The 16,780-nt window shown below is 42.2% G+C and overlaps 1 protein-coding gene across 9 annotated transcripts in view; it reads left to right on the plus strand.

The window, feature by feature from the left end:
• The window catches only part of BCAS3 (BCAS3 microtubule associated cell migration factor), a 497,109-nt gene that overhangs the window by 474,611 nt on the left and 5,718 nt on the right, over positions 1–16,780 (plus strand). The gene's annotated exons all lie outside the window — the stretch shown is intronic.

Here is a 16,780-nt window from a genome sequence, read left to right on the forward strand (position 1 = left end):
TTTGCACAGCGACTATTTTTTGTTGTTTTAAAAGCAAAACCTCTGTCAGCTTTGAAAAGTTTTTTGGAAATGTCCAGTGTTCACATAAGATGGTAAAAAAAAAACTAAATATTTTAATTCATTTAACAAGCAACGTTGTTTTATCTCTCTTCTTAACCAAACAAGAGTTTCTTTGATTTTTTTTTTAAGTCAAATTTAGGATTCTGCTGTTCAGAGCAGGGAGGTCACAAGGCCCTAATGCATTTAGCATTGACTGCCCTCTCTTGTAGTGCGTCTATTAGTCAGTAATTTGATTTGTACCTATTCATTTGCAGTCCCTGCAGGAGCTCTGAGCTGGCCCCAAGTATAATTGGTGCTGTCTCTATTTTTACATCATTAGATTAGCCCCGACTCCTGGCCACTTGTTGTCTGCGCTTGTCTGTCCATTTATACAACCTAATGTAACACAAAATTCATTACTGATCACATTACTTTCAACTCTGAAGCCAGCCTTGTGATAAACATTTTGTTAACCCTTTCTTGCCAGTGTGCCGGTTTAGAGGACAAATGCACTTTCTATAGGCAGGAAAATCAATATCATAATAAAACAAAGTGGAATCACATTTCTAGATTTGTCATTCCTCTTGGAGAAAGAAATGGAAAAAATGTAGGAGGTGATTAAATGATTACTGTATCAATGCATCACCCGCTAGCATATGAGCCCAGCGGCATCCTTCCTGTCATAATATGAAGAAGTGGCACGCTATACGGCCAGCACTTAATTTGCAACTTAATTTCTTACTCATTGTTCTCCAAGTGTTTTAGGTCTTCTGTGCAGACTATAATCAAGTTATGACATTATTGGAACTGGACATTTTCCTTCCATTGCTTTCTCTCAGAGCAGTTAGCAGGAAAACAATTGACTTTCTCCTTAGAGATTTGTTGTTGTTGTTGTTGTTCAGATGATTAAGTAGATTAATTCTCTTACCGCAGTACATTGGTGAAATTCTGAACAGCCCTTCTTTTTAGTGTAGCTTCGTTCATGTCTGTCTGTCCTACACACTCTTATCCTTTTAAAGCAGTAGCCTTTTGAATCACTAGGGCTTTTGCCATTGATTTCAATGAGAATGGGAGCAGGCCGTTGGAGGGATTCGTTTGGGCCTGATCCTTCAAGGAGCTGAGCATCCTTTTGGCTTCTATGCTTGGGGGCGCTCAGTACCTTGCAGTGTCAATCTCTCAAGATGGCATTTGCTACTTAATGAAATATATGTTGGTACCCGCAAAATCTATTGATTTTAACAAGTTTCTAAAGTCATTTTCTAATTGCATTGCGTGGTTTGGAGCACTGTCTAATTGGCTTTTTTGCATGTTTATTCCTTTATTAAATCTTCCTTTTAAAAGACAAAGAGAGAGCTCTAGAGAGTCTACTATAGGGAACAATCCTGCACTGGCCAGGGGGGTAGAAAACTGGGTAGCCTAGTAGGACTCCCCCATCTCTACCTCCTATAATTCTGTGGTTCTTTTTGGTGGCGCTTGCAGCTATTTGCATGTAGGTTGCAGCTTGAGGTCTGAGTATTTCTGGGTAGGGATCAATGGCTCCCACCGTCCAGCATTTGAGACAGATTAATGTTTTATAGGCGCTTTGTGAGCCAAATCCTGCTCTGACTGGTGATATAACAGAGCTAGGATGAAGGCATGTGCACAGATCCGGCAAACCAGGGCTGCATTCCATGAGATGGGTACATGTGTACTTTGCAGGTTTCAACACTCTGTGCATCCACCATCTGCTGGCTAGCGCTCGCTGCTGATAGCATCACGGCCCAGTCCACCGGGTGTCGGAAGATCTGGGTTCCAATTTCAGCTGTGCTACAGACTTGTTTTGTGTACTTTGGGCAAACAACTGTACCTCAGTGTCCCCATCTGCAGAATGGGGATAATAATACCCACTTAGTAAAGTCCTTTGAGAGCAATGGATGAAATGTGCTACATAAGTGCTAGAGGACAGATTTACCACTCCAGTTTTACACCAGTGTAAATACACAGAACTCATTACATCAGCATAAAACTGGAGTCCAGCAGTGAAGAATAAAGCTGAAAGTATTCATAGGTATTAACAATAGCCAGCTTGGGAAGGCACAGGCCAGTGTGCTATCTTAGCACAGGCCTGTGCTTTATGGAGGGATCCTACCCTCTTGCTTTAACAGTGTAAAGAGGATCCCAGAGCCCTCTCACCTACCTCCTTAGACACCAGCTCAAGGTATTTGAGCCTTAAAGGACAAATCCCCTACACAGATGCATGAAGTCCCCAGAGTAGCAGGACTGAATGTGGTTCTGCTGCATAGGCGGCAGGTCACAAAGAGGCCACACCAGGAGACTGTACAGCCCCCTCCCCCCCATGCTTCAGAGCACTGCTGCAGACTTGAGGGAAGGGTGATATTAGCAAGTGAGTCCAGCTCACACCAATCCCCTGGCCAAAGCCATTGCATAGTGAGTCTGTAGCAGGCCACCATTGTTGTTATAGTCTGGCTGGTAGGGGAGGAAGGATGGTCCAGCAGTTAGAGTGGTACCTGCACCTCAGTTCCCTGCTCCACCTTGGGCAAGTCATTTAGTCCTTCTAGGTGTGTCTACCTTGCAATTAAACCCCTGTGGCTGGCCCATGTCAGCTGACTGCGGATCACAGGTCTCGGGCTGAGGGGCCATTAAATTCCTGGACCCCAACTCTGGAACCCTCCTGCTGTCTCATGGGGTCTCAGAGCCCACCTCCAGCCCAAGCCCCAAAGTCAACACCACAGTTAAACAGCCCCTTAGCCTGAGTCCCGCAAGCCTGAGTCAACTGACATGGGCCAGCTGCAGTTTTTAATTGCAGTGTAGACATACCCTCTGTGCCTCAACTCCCCATCTGTAAACTAGGTATAACAACCCTACTCTTCTTCACAGGGTGTTATGGGGATAAATATGTTAAAGATTGTGAAACATGAATGGGGGAAAGGGCCTATAAGTATTTTAGATAGATGGATGGATGCTGAAGTAGTGGTTGTAGAATGTGGGGTGGGGAGGCTGGCCAGATTCCAGGTTGGTGAAGGGAGAGGATTATATCTATCTATCTATCTATCTAATCATCGCAGTGTTTTATACTGTTGCCTATCACCATAGTATCTGAGCACCTTCCATTAATGTAGATTCCCAGCACATATTTTATTCATGCTTAGAAAATCGGTCCCTTTGCTTAACTTGAAACAATGTGCTAGCAGTAGCTAAATCCCCATTCTGGCCTCTGTGTTGCATCTCCGCCAGCCTCTGGTCATTAATGTACTGTTCTCTGTATCGTGAAAAGGAAAAGACCCAAAGTTATTGAAAAGCCCTCATAAAGTATGCATTGTGCTTATTAGGGGAGACAGGAGAGAAGGAAATAGAATGGAAACCATTTAAGCAATGAATTGTTAAGCAGGAGAACTTTTAAATGAACACTTCTTATTAGAAAGATACAATAAAGTATGAGTCACATTAGACAACAAAATACACATTAACACGGTGAAATCCTTGTCAATAAATGGAAGGTCAAAGACCAAAACTGTTTAAATGCACCAGTATGGGCCAACCTCTTGGCCCTGTGGCTTTTGTTTCACGCAGCCACAGAGACCCATATTCTACTGCTGCGTCTGGTCTCTTGCAGACCTGCAGCCACCGGGAGTGCTGTGGAAACAGCTCAGCTCCTGAGATAACGGAAGTACTGCACATTTAGGGACAGCATTGATGGGCAGCTCTGAAGTGCCATCTGAGCCTCCTAAACCAAAGGAGGGCAGCATCCGTCTGTGGCGTGGCGAGAAATAACAGGACATTCCATAGAAGACCCTACTTTCCATTCATAGGTGCACAGACCCTTTTCTACTATGGTTTCATAGAGTTTGCTGCCTGGCTTTTAATTAGGACACTGGTCATTTCCCTAATATGTTTCTCGAAAAGGATCTCAGATAAATAATAACCTTAACTTTCTGGAAATCTGGACTTGCTATCCAAGCTTGGCATTTAACCATAGTGTCTAAGGAACCTCACTGTCTTGGGCCCACAGCCCCACTCTGGTGACCCAGATGGTTTCACCCCTCCTCTGGCACACTGGCTCAGCAGGCATAGCTAGCACTGATACTGTCATTGTAGTGCTTTGAGGAGAACTAATCAGGAGGAGAGTGGGACGTGGCAAGGGAAGTAAGGAAGGATCAACCACAAAATGAGGACAGAGATAACGGGAAGGAAAGAAGAAAGTGATTTATCTTAACAGAAGGCCTTATTGTAGATCAGCTGATTCAGCCCTTGCCTGTCACTTCAGCAACTTCCTAATGCTTGGAATGGTCTTTTTCTAGAGGCAACACTTCTGTCTGTAACCAGCAGGAGGTGATGTCTCTAAGTCAGACCCTGGGAGGTGCTAAGCACATTTAGCTCACCTGGAAGTCAAAGAGTGTTGCAGTCATGGTATGAAAATATTATCCTTCCCTCCATTCCTACCCTCTGCCATGTATAATAAATAAAACAATAGACTTTTATTCATTAACATTTATGGAAAAATGTTAATATTAAACTGTAAGTGAAAAGCCATATCTTACTGAATTCTTCTGCTGTGTTATTGAGAGTCTAATTACATTTTGCTTTTAAATAAAAACCAGATGACTTTCAGGACACTCAGACAAGCATTCTGTAAGTGAGAATTTATCTTGTGATCTAGGTAAACAATGTCTCATCATTTAACAGTTATTATAAATAATGAGGTTTTAAGCACTTTGCTGGGAGTTCATATTGGCTCCACACAGATTGCACCAAGAGAGAGAGAATTCAGTGACATATTGCAGGCATCCGGTCAGAAGAGATTATATCCTGAGCTTTCTTCTCATGCTGTAGCATTTTTCATCCTACTCTGTTTATAGTTGCTAAATGTTCTATGCTACTATCCTTGGACAAAAATAATGCAGATATAATTTTGCAGGCACTGTTCTTTGCAGCTGGAAAAATCTGCCAAGCCAAAGTGACATTCAGCAAAATTGGAATTTGGTTAGGTCTCTAGCATAATTCCATACAGGTGCTTTAGAGGGAATCATCAAAAGAAATACTCTTTTTAAAAGTTGGTTAGGTGAGAGATCTTCAACTTTTTTGCCCAGGGTTAAAGAGGCACTAGGTAAAATAGATCTGTTTTATAAAATAATCTTGGCCTTTTTTGCTAGCACCTCCTTAAATTACACCAAATTCCATGATGAGACAAGGAATAGATTAGAGAAAAATTAAAACCTTTAACAAAATTTAAAATCTAAATGGCTTCCTCCCCTTTCTGCTCTTTATTTCCTTTTTACACTTCATCTTAAACAATGAAAATAGACAGGTCTGTTTTTCTTTTGTTGCGAGCCAACTCTTAATGCTTCACTTTATGGTTCTCATACAAAGCAGGATTTTGATTCATTAACATTCAGTTACCAGTGGTACTTTTTCCTCATAAATTGCAAAATCTTCCGCTTTACCGTGTCATTTTCATACTGTGTTCCCCAATAGAGAAGGAATTGGTTTTCCTCTACTGAAAGAACTAGGTAGGACAGTGGAGGGTCATTTTAAAACAATCACTCACAGCTGTTAGATAATGAGAGTAGGGGTGAAATCATGCCCCTTTGAAGTCAATGGGAGTTTTGCCATTTACCTCAGTGGGGCCAAAATTTTATCCTGTGGGCCTGATCCAAAGCCTTTTGAATTTAATGAAGACTCCCATTGACTTCAGTTGGCTTTGTATGAAGCCTAGGTTTGTATCCATGCTTCCCTACCAATATTAATCCTAATTGGTGCCTTTTTGTCAGTGCTGCTGTATAGACTGACCAGCAAGTACAGTAATACTTCAGTAGTTTCAGTTCTGGAAAACTTAGAGAAGACCCTCTCAGCAAGTGCATTCATAGTTCAGCGTGTGGGATTTCCCAAAACCTCTTGATCAAAAGCATATGATTTCCGGCCAGCTTAGTAGCCATGTGAATCTAACACAGCATCTAGAATTAGCTAGACTGGTTATTTTAGAACATCTACAGAAATTCCATTACTGCCATTGGCACAGGCCGCATTTGAAAACACATGCTTGTTAGAAAGGTCTCTTTCCACCAAGGAAGTTGTTTGTACTGTTTTGCCTCCAAAGGCACGTGAGCCCTTCTCCCAGGAGCACTCCCATAGTAAGTGGCTTGTTGGCTTTTCCATTGTTCGATAAGCGTTTTCAAGATCTGCCCAGTAGCTGAACTTTGACTGTTGTATTGAAGACTATACTGTGGTCTTTAGAGGGCCACTGGGGTGAGACACTGCACCTACAGCTGTTCCTGTCGGCGCGTTTTGTCTGGGAAAACTCTGGGCAGGAAGAATGCACCCAAGGGGCCACTAAGGGAGAGGACACAGAATTAGCAACTGTTCCCACCCACTGCAAGGATATGTGCTCCCTCAACTCAGCCCAGAAGCTCCAGCATGGCATGTGATGGGTGTAGTGAAAAAATTTCAGTGGAGCTATAAAAGCAGAGTATATTACATGACTCTAGTCCAGAGGAGACTAAGATGTGGGTGACTGTTTCAAGAGAGAGATAATGGCAGCCTGCTAGCCAACTTGAGATAATGCAAAGCCTCTGAGCCCTCCTGCCTACCTCAGAATCCAGATGTTGCCTTCTCCCATGTGCTGAATAGGAAATCCCCCAGAGTCCCTCCCTGAAATGCTCCTTATTCCCCCAGTGCTGTCCCAATTCAGACAACAAAACACATCCCACAGCTTCCTCTTTCCATTGCCAGAACACCTGGTGCATGCTTTAGTCTGGTCCGGGAGATCTTCCCAGAGAGTTCCCTGTTCACATAAAGAAATTCCCTGGTCTTACGTGAACTCTTCTAGACTTCATCCAAGAGTTATTTTCAGCTACATGCTTGTTCAGTCTGCAGTACATTCACACATTTGGCAATGTTTTAAAATAAGGAACTTAAAAAAAAGCCTAAAATGTTAAAACTAATATATTAATAATTTATAAAATAAGATTTTTCTAATTAAAATGGATCCTTATTTTAAGCAGTTGACAGCTGCTCTCTGCTTTCATGAGAACAAATATGAATATGCTGTGGAGATGCATCTAAGTTAACCAAGGGCCAAACTATGCCTTCAGATATAGCTTCCGTCAGAGCTCCTTTGCACATGTATTTCCAAGGTCAGAGTTTGGTACTATATGGGTAAGACATTCTGCAACCAATAAGAAAAAGATAGGGCCTGGTTTTGGTTTTAAAAGCGTCTTGAGCCATCTTTTAGTTTGTGCCTAAAAATAACTGAATCCACAGGTTGGGTTGTTTGTTTTGGCAGGCACAATCAAACAGTTAAACTAATTAAATAGTTTATTGTGGGTGCAATTATTTGTGGGCCTGCAAAAATTAAAAGTCATTTCAGCTGCTTAAAGCAACACAGTCAACTTTAATCTGTAAAAACTGACTAATTTGAAAAATGTTGAGATCCTGGTGGAGTGGACAGCCCAGGTGTTAACCCCTCTTCTGTCATTTCCTTTCCCCCTCCCCCGCAACCCCAATGACTCATCTTCACTTTCTAGCAATGAGGAAACTTGTTTGGACAAAGTATGTTCATACACTCCACCTTTCCAGCCCTCTCTGCCTCTGGGCACCTCTTTAGAACCAATCTCAAACATAGTCCCTTTTGAGATGTTCGTGAAGTATTTGGATACACATTTGGGGTTTTCTGAACCTCCAGTTCCTGGGTGGAATGGAACTAGGATGGTGGACATATAATAGAAAAAAAAGCCTCCTCTCTTGATTTCTATCTTAATTTTTTAGATTCAAGAGGCTCAGATAGTTTAAATAAGCATCTGGGACCAGATCCTCAGCTGGTGTGAATTGTGACTCCACTGACTTCAAGAACTATTCTGAGTTTCACCAGATTGTCATCTGGCCTCCAAACTTTTGTCTGCTTCTCCAAACCAAAGCCACACTCTGAATCATTTGAGCTTTCTCCACCAGGATATCCTTCTCCCTCAGGAGAAGAGCACAGAGTCCTTCTGTAGCTCTTCTTACAGAAGGGTTACTATGTCATAGGTGTTCTGTTACTGGAATCTATACCAGGATGATTTTGCTCTGCAGTACTCCAAAATGAAGTGCAGAGATGAGGGACTCAACAATACTGTTTTTGGCAGAGGTACACACTTTAACATACCCGCCCACACACACACACACACACACAGAGAAAACAAAACTGTAACAGCACAAAATGTGTCCATTTCTTGAGTTATACAGTACCTTCTTTTTCTAAATTCGGATACTTAGGGGATCCAATCAGATAGAGGTGGGGGCGAACCAAGTTTTAGACATGAAAGAAGTTGCAATGGTTTTGAGGTTTAGGCATGTCTGAAATCTCTCATTCAGCGTATCAGTGAAATGATGCCCAGACTGTGAGGTAATCACCATATTTATTATGTTACATTCAGGAAGCTTTTCCGTGATCAGATTGTTTCCTAGGACTGTTGAGTTGAGGATGGAAAAGCAGGCAGTGCTCATCTTCTCACTTGTTGATTGTCTTGAGCTGCTGTGATCAGATGAAAATAAGATGTGCTGTTGTATTGGTGGGGGACACGGGCCCAAACCCACAAGGGGCTGAGTGCTTTCAGCTTCTGTGATTTTAGTGGGAATTGAGGGTGTCCTGCTCTTTTCAGGATCAGGATCATACTGAATAGACATGTTTTGAGCCTCAAGCAGTAGGAGTTAGCCTGTATATTTCCTCCAGGACTTTTGGGCAGGACCAGCAACCTGTGGAGCTCTGTTTCCAGCAAAGTGACAGAACAAAGTTTCACAGCATGGAGTTGTTAAGAGTTGTGAACATACAGAATAACATTTGAATTTGAATTTCACTGGTAGAGGGGTCTCTAATGAGCAGTCAGAGGCACTCCCACAACCTAGAACAAGAGACCAAAATCAAGGATTTTAATATAGTGTTTTCTCTGTAAATGCTTTTTGGTCTCAAATACACAGATAACCTGCTTGTATAATTGAAGATAAAAGATAATTCTGCTTAAATACATGAAAAACATATATGCACACTGGCTTGCAGCAGGAAAACAGATATTAAATATGAGAAGGTACATTGTAGATCTCAAGATTTGAAAGCAAATGAAACCAGTTGGGATACTGAAGAGTAAACTTTTAGTAGCAGCATATTGTGACTTTGAAGTTCGGGATTGTTTTTTTCCCTCCTCTTAAAACAAAACAATTACATCTGCTTCTTCGTTTACAAGGGGGAGAACACACACTTTTGGAAATCTTGCATGAGCAGTTAGTACAGTTCACACTGTGTACTTCGGCTACAGAAATCTGTTTTCTATAACTTTTAGATTGTTCTTTAGCTTTTGAAACTTCACATACTAGCTAAAATGAGCAACTTGTCTTTTGAAAGTGCCATTTAAGTAGCAAAATGTCCTAAACCTCTTTATAAAAATACACAGCTGTATGAAACTTGAGATTCGTTTTTAAAGCACTGCAGTCATCATGAAAGTGCCTATCATGAAGAATATTGTCTCTCTAAATGCTTAGACCTTTATCTGGTGCACTTTTAACCTTCCATAAAATGTTCAGAGTTGAGCCTGGCTGTATGCCAAAGATTTGAGTATCTTACTGTTTATGTACCTAATTGTTGGGGGTGTTTGGGGTTTTTCTTTTTAAAGAAAACCCAACTAAGCTCCATTTATTTTTGCAGACAGAATGCTTTAAAGGTGCACACATGAAAATGTTTTATTCTTGTCTCCACCATCTCATCTTGCTTGAAGTCAGTCCAGACATTTATGTAAATTCAGATGTCCTCTTAATTTTTTTAAGTGTTATTCATTTGAGATTTTAGCACTGAAATAATGCACTACAAAGTAACTGCGTTATCTCAGTTGACTTTTGATGTTAAAAAGACTCTGTCTTCAGCCCTTGGGGTACGTGTTATCTTCTATATCCCCTCTCCAAGTCGTTAGACCCTACCGCCTTTTTTTCCTGACACGCCAGCTTTCATCTCCCATGCGTTACATTATAGAGAATTCTAGTGGATTCAGCCTTAGAGTTGTTGTAAGATAATTTGACAGTCACTAATATTTTGCATAGGCCACCGATTTCCAATTTCAAAGGCAGTGTTTGCATGTCTTTTCTACTCTGAAAATGTAATGTACCCGTTCTCTTGGGTCTCAGTATCTTTCCCATTGGAATGGTGTGAAACAAATTCAATACAGCGATATCTCTGCATTTCCTCTTTTCAAAGTTGTCTAAGGTCCATTTACTCAAACAGCTGGTAAAAAAAAAATTGCTACAATTTTCAGTGCTTCTGGGAATTTAACGTTTCCCACTGGAGCGTCTTTAAATCAGAAATTAACAATCAGACTATGGTTCTGCTGCTCCGAAAGCACAGCCCCTACCACTTGAACTCAAGGAGAATCATCATTAGCTCTGATCAGGCCTCTGACACACATCTAAGCAATTCTTATTCTGTCCAATAGAGGGCAATGGTGCATCTATATGCTGCCCATTTCATTGCCACGAGTTAAAATTTTAACACCTGAGAACACCAAGTTTAACTACTTTCAAACTTTATAATCTGATGCAAAACATCTTTCCATTTGCGTAATTGCTGATAAATTTATGACAAAATCGCTCTTTTTATTACTGGATCTGAATAAAGGGTATGCCCCCAACTGGCTGTGTAGCAGTTATACAAACACAGAAATGAGACAAGCCTTCTAATTTCCAGATAGAGGAGACATACATGCCACTAAAAACAGCAGTGGCGACATGAGTGGCTGGAGGAGCTAGCTGCCTACGTATGTACATAGTGTCTTGGACAGGATCCTACTTGGGGCAGCGACACTTCTATTTTTAGCACACTAGCTCAGTCAGATCTAGCGCCGGTATGTCTCATTGAGATGGAAATTCCACCTCCAGCTTGAGGTGTAGGCATCCCCTTCAAGTATAGATCTCTGTAAATGAGAGCAGACTCTGGTCTTTGGAGCTTCATGAAGGTTCTCGTGTGTGAAGATATCCGGTTCAGTTCAGTAACTGTAGCAACGTTACAATAAAAATGCTTTACTAATCCTTGTGTTGGGAAGAATCATGTAGTTCATAAACATCTGCAAAAGCAGGTTCTCAAGACTTCCGCTGTGTTAGTATAAGTTGCCTTTTACCCTTCATTGTATATGGGACCCTTTTGGACATGAATCCAGATGGCAGAATCTGCATAATGACTATTTATTATTTGTAATAAACAGTGCTTAGGATTCAGATAGTGGAGACCGATTGTGGCAGACACTGTACAAACACCCATTAAAACAGTCCTTGCCCCAAAGATTTTACAATCTCATAGACTCATAGACTTTAAGGTCAGAAAGGACCATTATGATCATCTTGTCTAACCTCCTGCACAAAGCAGGCCACAGAATCTCACCCATCCACTTCAATAACAAACCCCTAACCTATGTCTGAGTTATTGAAGTCCTCAAATCGTGGTTTGAAGACCATCTAGGTTAATAATAAGAAGATACAGAGCATCCCTACTGTCTAATACTTGGATATTCTAAGCAAGAGGACATATACAGGGCTCTGATTCAGATTCTGAATAGCGTAGTTGCAGGGGGGGCTATTTGCTTTTCTTCAAAACAAAAGAAAGTTGCTTTGATTGTTAAATGAGTTCTAATTTTTCCCTCTGAACAGTTCTTCCAAAAGTTGCTCGTGTCCCCAGTGAAGTGTCTTCTAACCTGGCCTTTTTAAAGAGAGACACCTCATTTTTCTTGTCCTATGGTAAAACCAAATACCAGGTTTGCCTCCTAGTTTCACAAAAAGGCAGAGTAAATTCCAGTGCTTCTAAGCACTTTCCATTTAAATTTGGATTGGAAAGGACCCTGTGCAATAATCGCGGTGAATGACAGAAATGGAACTCAGAGCTTCAAACATGAGTTGCTAATATGCCATGCCACTGCCTTGATTCCTAGCTGTTAATGGAGTAATTTCTAATGAATCTTCAGATGTCTGATAGACTTTCCAATGTGCACTAATTCTTACACTACCCTCCCTTCCCCCACATCTCAGACCCTTGCCTGAGACCTTGTTCCTTTAAAAATGCTGTCTCTATAACTCAAAAATACTCAGCACAGAAAAAGAAAAAGGGAACTTGACATTAGTTGAGCTTGAAAGGTTTGGTGCTGTGAAAAGTGACTGACGTGTGAAAAGAGGCTACAATTAGTTCTTTCCCCAAGCACTCTTCCATTCAGTCCAGGGTCACTCCTTCAGCAAGCTGAGGGCTTGAGTGTAATGTGTTGTGACAGTTTGAGATGATGAAGAATAATTCTTGTATTCAGAATTGCGGCTGCTTCCCCACTACCCTGACACATCAGGCTGGCTGTCATTATATCATTTATCCAGGCTGCATCTCTGCCATGCTGTACAGGAGTTTGTGCAATTCTCAGTAGGTAGAGAAAAGGGTCAGCTCTTCCAGCAAATGATTTTTGAGGATATTTTGAAACTGGGCTTAACAGCCTGCTGTAGGGGAAGGCAAACAGAGAGAAAGGAAAAACCATTAGGAGAATAATGCACTAGAGATGAGATTTTTGAGTAGACATAAAGGACATACCATGGCTTCAAGTGGACCACTACAGAGAGAGCACAAATAAGAAAGGCAGCATAATTTATGAGTGTTCCGGGCAAAAGAGGGCCAGATAGATTTTCTTCAGGCATTGAATTAAAGTGCCATATAAAATGGCTTCACATTTAGGCTTGGCAGGACTTTCTACCTTTCTAGATTTGCTGTAGTCCTTTGACAGTTCCTGAAGCTTTTTCGAACTGAATGTGCAGCAACCTGGCCTGGACTGGTGCCTGATGTAGCTTGTTCTGCTCTGACGCATACCTGAGGATCACAAGCTTTGAGATAGGGCCATGTCCCATCCGTTCCCCCGCCCCCCGTTTGTCACAAAGCTTAATAAAAGCAGGGGACTATTTTTGCTGTATGATGGGACTGCAAGGTAGGATCAGGCTTGGTATTTGAAAACCGAAGGTAAATATTAACAGAAATAAGTGTTTCCTACCAGTTTCTCGCAATTAGCTCACTAATGCAACAGACTACAGCATGCGCTGTGTGCACTGAAGGAAATATATCACTGATGCAGTTTTCAGCCTTTGGCAGGGATGAAAACAGGACGGCATGGGGAGGGAGTTAATGGAACACACAGAGCCCTGCATTTGAGTTCCTATTGCTCTGTTAATTGCAGTAGTACCTGAAATGTGATCCGCACTTTCCAAGCACAGAGGAAGACATGCCTACTGTCTAACCCTGGGTCACTCCCTGCAGCTGTCACTCAGTGGTCATCCTCTCACTACACATTCCACAGCTCTTACTACAGGTCCCCAGTTTACCCCAGCTCTCTGATTCAGCACAGCCCCGGATTGACAACAGGAGTGAAAGGATGACTGATGAGAAAAGCTGGGGCCTAGGGAAGGCCACAAAAAAATCAGGACTGTTATAGTGAGGTGCCTCTCTGGGGCACCCATCACTGTGCTGTTCTCTCTGTATACATGGTGACTGCCTGCGCCCCCTGGCAGGATTGGGCCTGAATCTAGTGGCCTGTTTATAAATGAGAATGAGGAGGTCATTTGGTTGACATGTGGGACAGAGGCCAAGATTTTCAAAAGTGACTCGTGCCCAACGTGAAACGCCTTAAAGGGGCCTGATTTCCAGGAAGTGCTGGGCCCCCACCCTTTGGAAATCAGGCCCCCTTACGGTGTCTTCCTAAACCATTTGTCACTTTTGAAAAGAGTGGCCAGAGTCAAAGCAGAAAGAAGCCTCTTCTGTCACAATAGATGACCAGGCTTTGTACCATATACCCTGAGGATGGAGGAATATCCTCTCGGCATAGATACACAAGACGGTGAGAGGCAGAGGGATGTATTCATCTGTGTATAGTGCTTTGAGTGTATGAGCACCAGCCCTCTTTCCCTAGAAACTGTTATAAATAACCGCTGATAAAATGAGTATTGTCTCGGTGGGCATACAGACTTTACACATCATCCCACTGCGTTAGTGAGTCGTTGCCAAATCTGGTAAAACAGCTGCTATTTCAGTGTGTCTGGTGTTTTGAACTTCATCTACAAGGGTTAGAATGGCTGCAATGGTATCGGTGTAAGGAGTGGTGTCTGTTTTCTGATCTTGTTAACTGAGCATGAGGAAATGTGATAGCGTTTGTCTCTGAAATTTACAGTGAAATAAGTATTGCAAACTAGTCACCTCCCTACTGTAGCCACTAGAAACACTGCTTCCTGCAACATTTCCACTCACGCCTTTTCAGTCCTGTCGACTTTTTTTCAGGAGAAACGAATTCTCTCACTCCTGTACTGGGAGATTGGTCTTTGTTCTGGTCTGTTCTACACTAGCATGCCTCCATTGATTTAAAAGGAGCTTAATCCCAATTTGCACTAGCAATAGATGAGAATCAGTCCCACAGCTTCCCAGGGCCACAGAGCCACATTGACACAAATCTGCACATTCGCTGGTAGAGGATCATGGTTGACAGTTTTGTCTTTCTTTCCTTATTTTTTTGAGCCCTATGGAGCCTGTTTCCTTTGAAATCTGCTAGATGTGCAGCACTGGAGATTAGTTTTTTGTTGTTGTTTCTCTCCTCAACACAGTTCAACTCACACGTGCCCTGAAGCCCTCTGTTATTCTGTGCTTCCCATTTACTCTGCTGGTGGCTGTTACAGTGAGCCTCAAAAGGGAGGAGAGGGCTGCTCTGAGCTCCCCTGAACTGGCTCCCTCCTCATCTTTTCAGCAGATGTTTCTGCCTATTTCTTTTTCTAGGCCAGTCAGAACTTTGAATCATTTCCTCTAGGGATGCAGGCAGGTTTTCGTATTTATGTTTCCAGTGTTAGAGTTTATTTATATTTGTGTTTATTTTTCACGGGCTTTTTAATGCCTCAGGGAGCCATTTAGGGGGCCAAAGTAGTGCAAGTGCTGGTCTTCTCACAGTATTTCATTTCCTTGATAGTGGAAATGCTATGAGAAGAGCAGATCTTGTGTTATTTTGACCCCATAAATAACTCCCAGAGGCCCCCTTTTTCCTTCTCCTCTCCATTTTGCAGACCCTGACGACTCAACCCCGATTTTCTTACCTCAGCAGAAGCAAATTGAAGTTATCGCAAATAGCCAGCAAATCTATGAGACGGAATGTGTTTTATGTGAGACACGATTTGTTGGATAGTGTACAGGCCACTTAAAGTGTATCATAAGAAGTTGTTTTACTGCTACATTTAAGGAAGTTAATGCATCTTGGCAGTATATACCTATGGAAAGGTAGATGAAATAACCTGCAGACAACCTAGGGCCAAGTCTGTTCCTGTCTTAACTCACCATGGAAGCCAACAGAATTACACCAGGGACAGATCTGTCTCCCAGTATTTGAGCACTGCTAAACTTGTGAACTCACACAGACAACATAAGCAAGGATGTTCCAAGCTGAGGCTGCCATTCTGCCTTTCGCTCACTTCCTTCTGCAGGTGGACTTCGGGTTTCATTTTGAGTGAACTTGGCTCTCTATTTATCCACAGAACAGGTACAGCACAGGCAGCGGCTATGCAAGCTTCCTTATAGCCAGGCCAGTGACCTGGGGGATTCACCTCTGGGGTTGAGAAGGTACTAGAACAATATGTTACACTTCCATAGTGCTTTGCAGTAAAGATCTCGGAGCACTTTCCAAAGTTGGGTTAGTAGAATTATCCCTTTTTACAGACGAGGAAGCAGACATGGCAAGATTAAGGGCTTGTCTACACTTAAAACACTGCAGCTATGCAGTAGCACCGCTGTAGCACTTCAGCAAAGACACGACCTACACTGATCAGTGAAGCTCTCCCGTTGGCAAACGTGCTCCACCTCCCTGAGAGGAAGTAGCTAGGTTGACCCATTGACCTAGAGTTGTGTGCACCGGGGGTTAGGTCAGCCTAGGGGTGTGGATGTTTCACACCCCCTAAGCGAGGTAGATATACCAAACTAACTTCCTAGTGTAGACTAGGCCTCAGACTTGCCCAGGGTCACAGAGGAAGGGCAGTGGCTGAGTAAGGAATAGAACAGAGGTCTTCTGTCTCTCAGTCCACTAACCTCTTTCTTCGGCGTTTAGGGTGGCACCCGTTCAATCCTTCATCTGCCTGCTGAAATTGCCAGTGAGACCAGCATGTGAAAATGGGTGTTTTTATGTGAGCATCCATAGTATGATTGCCAGATACACTTTACATATGATCATAAAGACTGTTGTGCTCTGCCAACCTGGGCTGGATTTGAATTGGCAGCCTCGCAAAAAGGCTCATTATCCCCTGAGCCATCCATGCCCCCAACATGTCACTTGTGAGGTCCATGCATATTTTAGAGGTGTGCTACCCCTCCCTCTTCCCCACTGTATAAACAGAGTAGTTAAGAACAGAACTTTTAGGAGGGAGATTTTCAAAGATACAAAAAATCCAGTCCCCATTTGTGCCTTTGGAAATCTCCCCCAAATTCACTGGCTTTGCTTGGTTTATTTCACAACCTTAACATTACTTAAAGGAGCTTTTTGTTTTAATTCCTTTATATTCTTTTTAAATGGTAGATTTTAAAAAGACAGAAAAGGGAAGAAGTAGGAAGTAAAACCTCCACCATTTAACATTTTTCCCTGTTTTAATCATGATCGTATTATATTTTTTTGAGTGTTAAACAATATTGGACTGGGAACCTTTTATTTTCTTTAAAATACGTAGCATTTAAAAATCTGTTGGTCCTTTGATA

The sequence above is a fragment of the Chelonoidis abingdonii genome, chromosome 20, assembly GCF_003597395.2.
Source record: "Chelonoidis abingdonii isolate Lonesome George chromosome 20, CheloAbing_2.0, whole genome shotgun sequence".
In the NCBI taxonomy this organism is placed as follows: domain Eukaryota; kingdom Metazoa; phylum Chordata; order Testudines; family Testudinidae; genus Chelonoidis; species Chelonoidis abingdonii.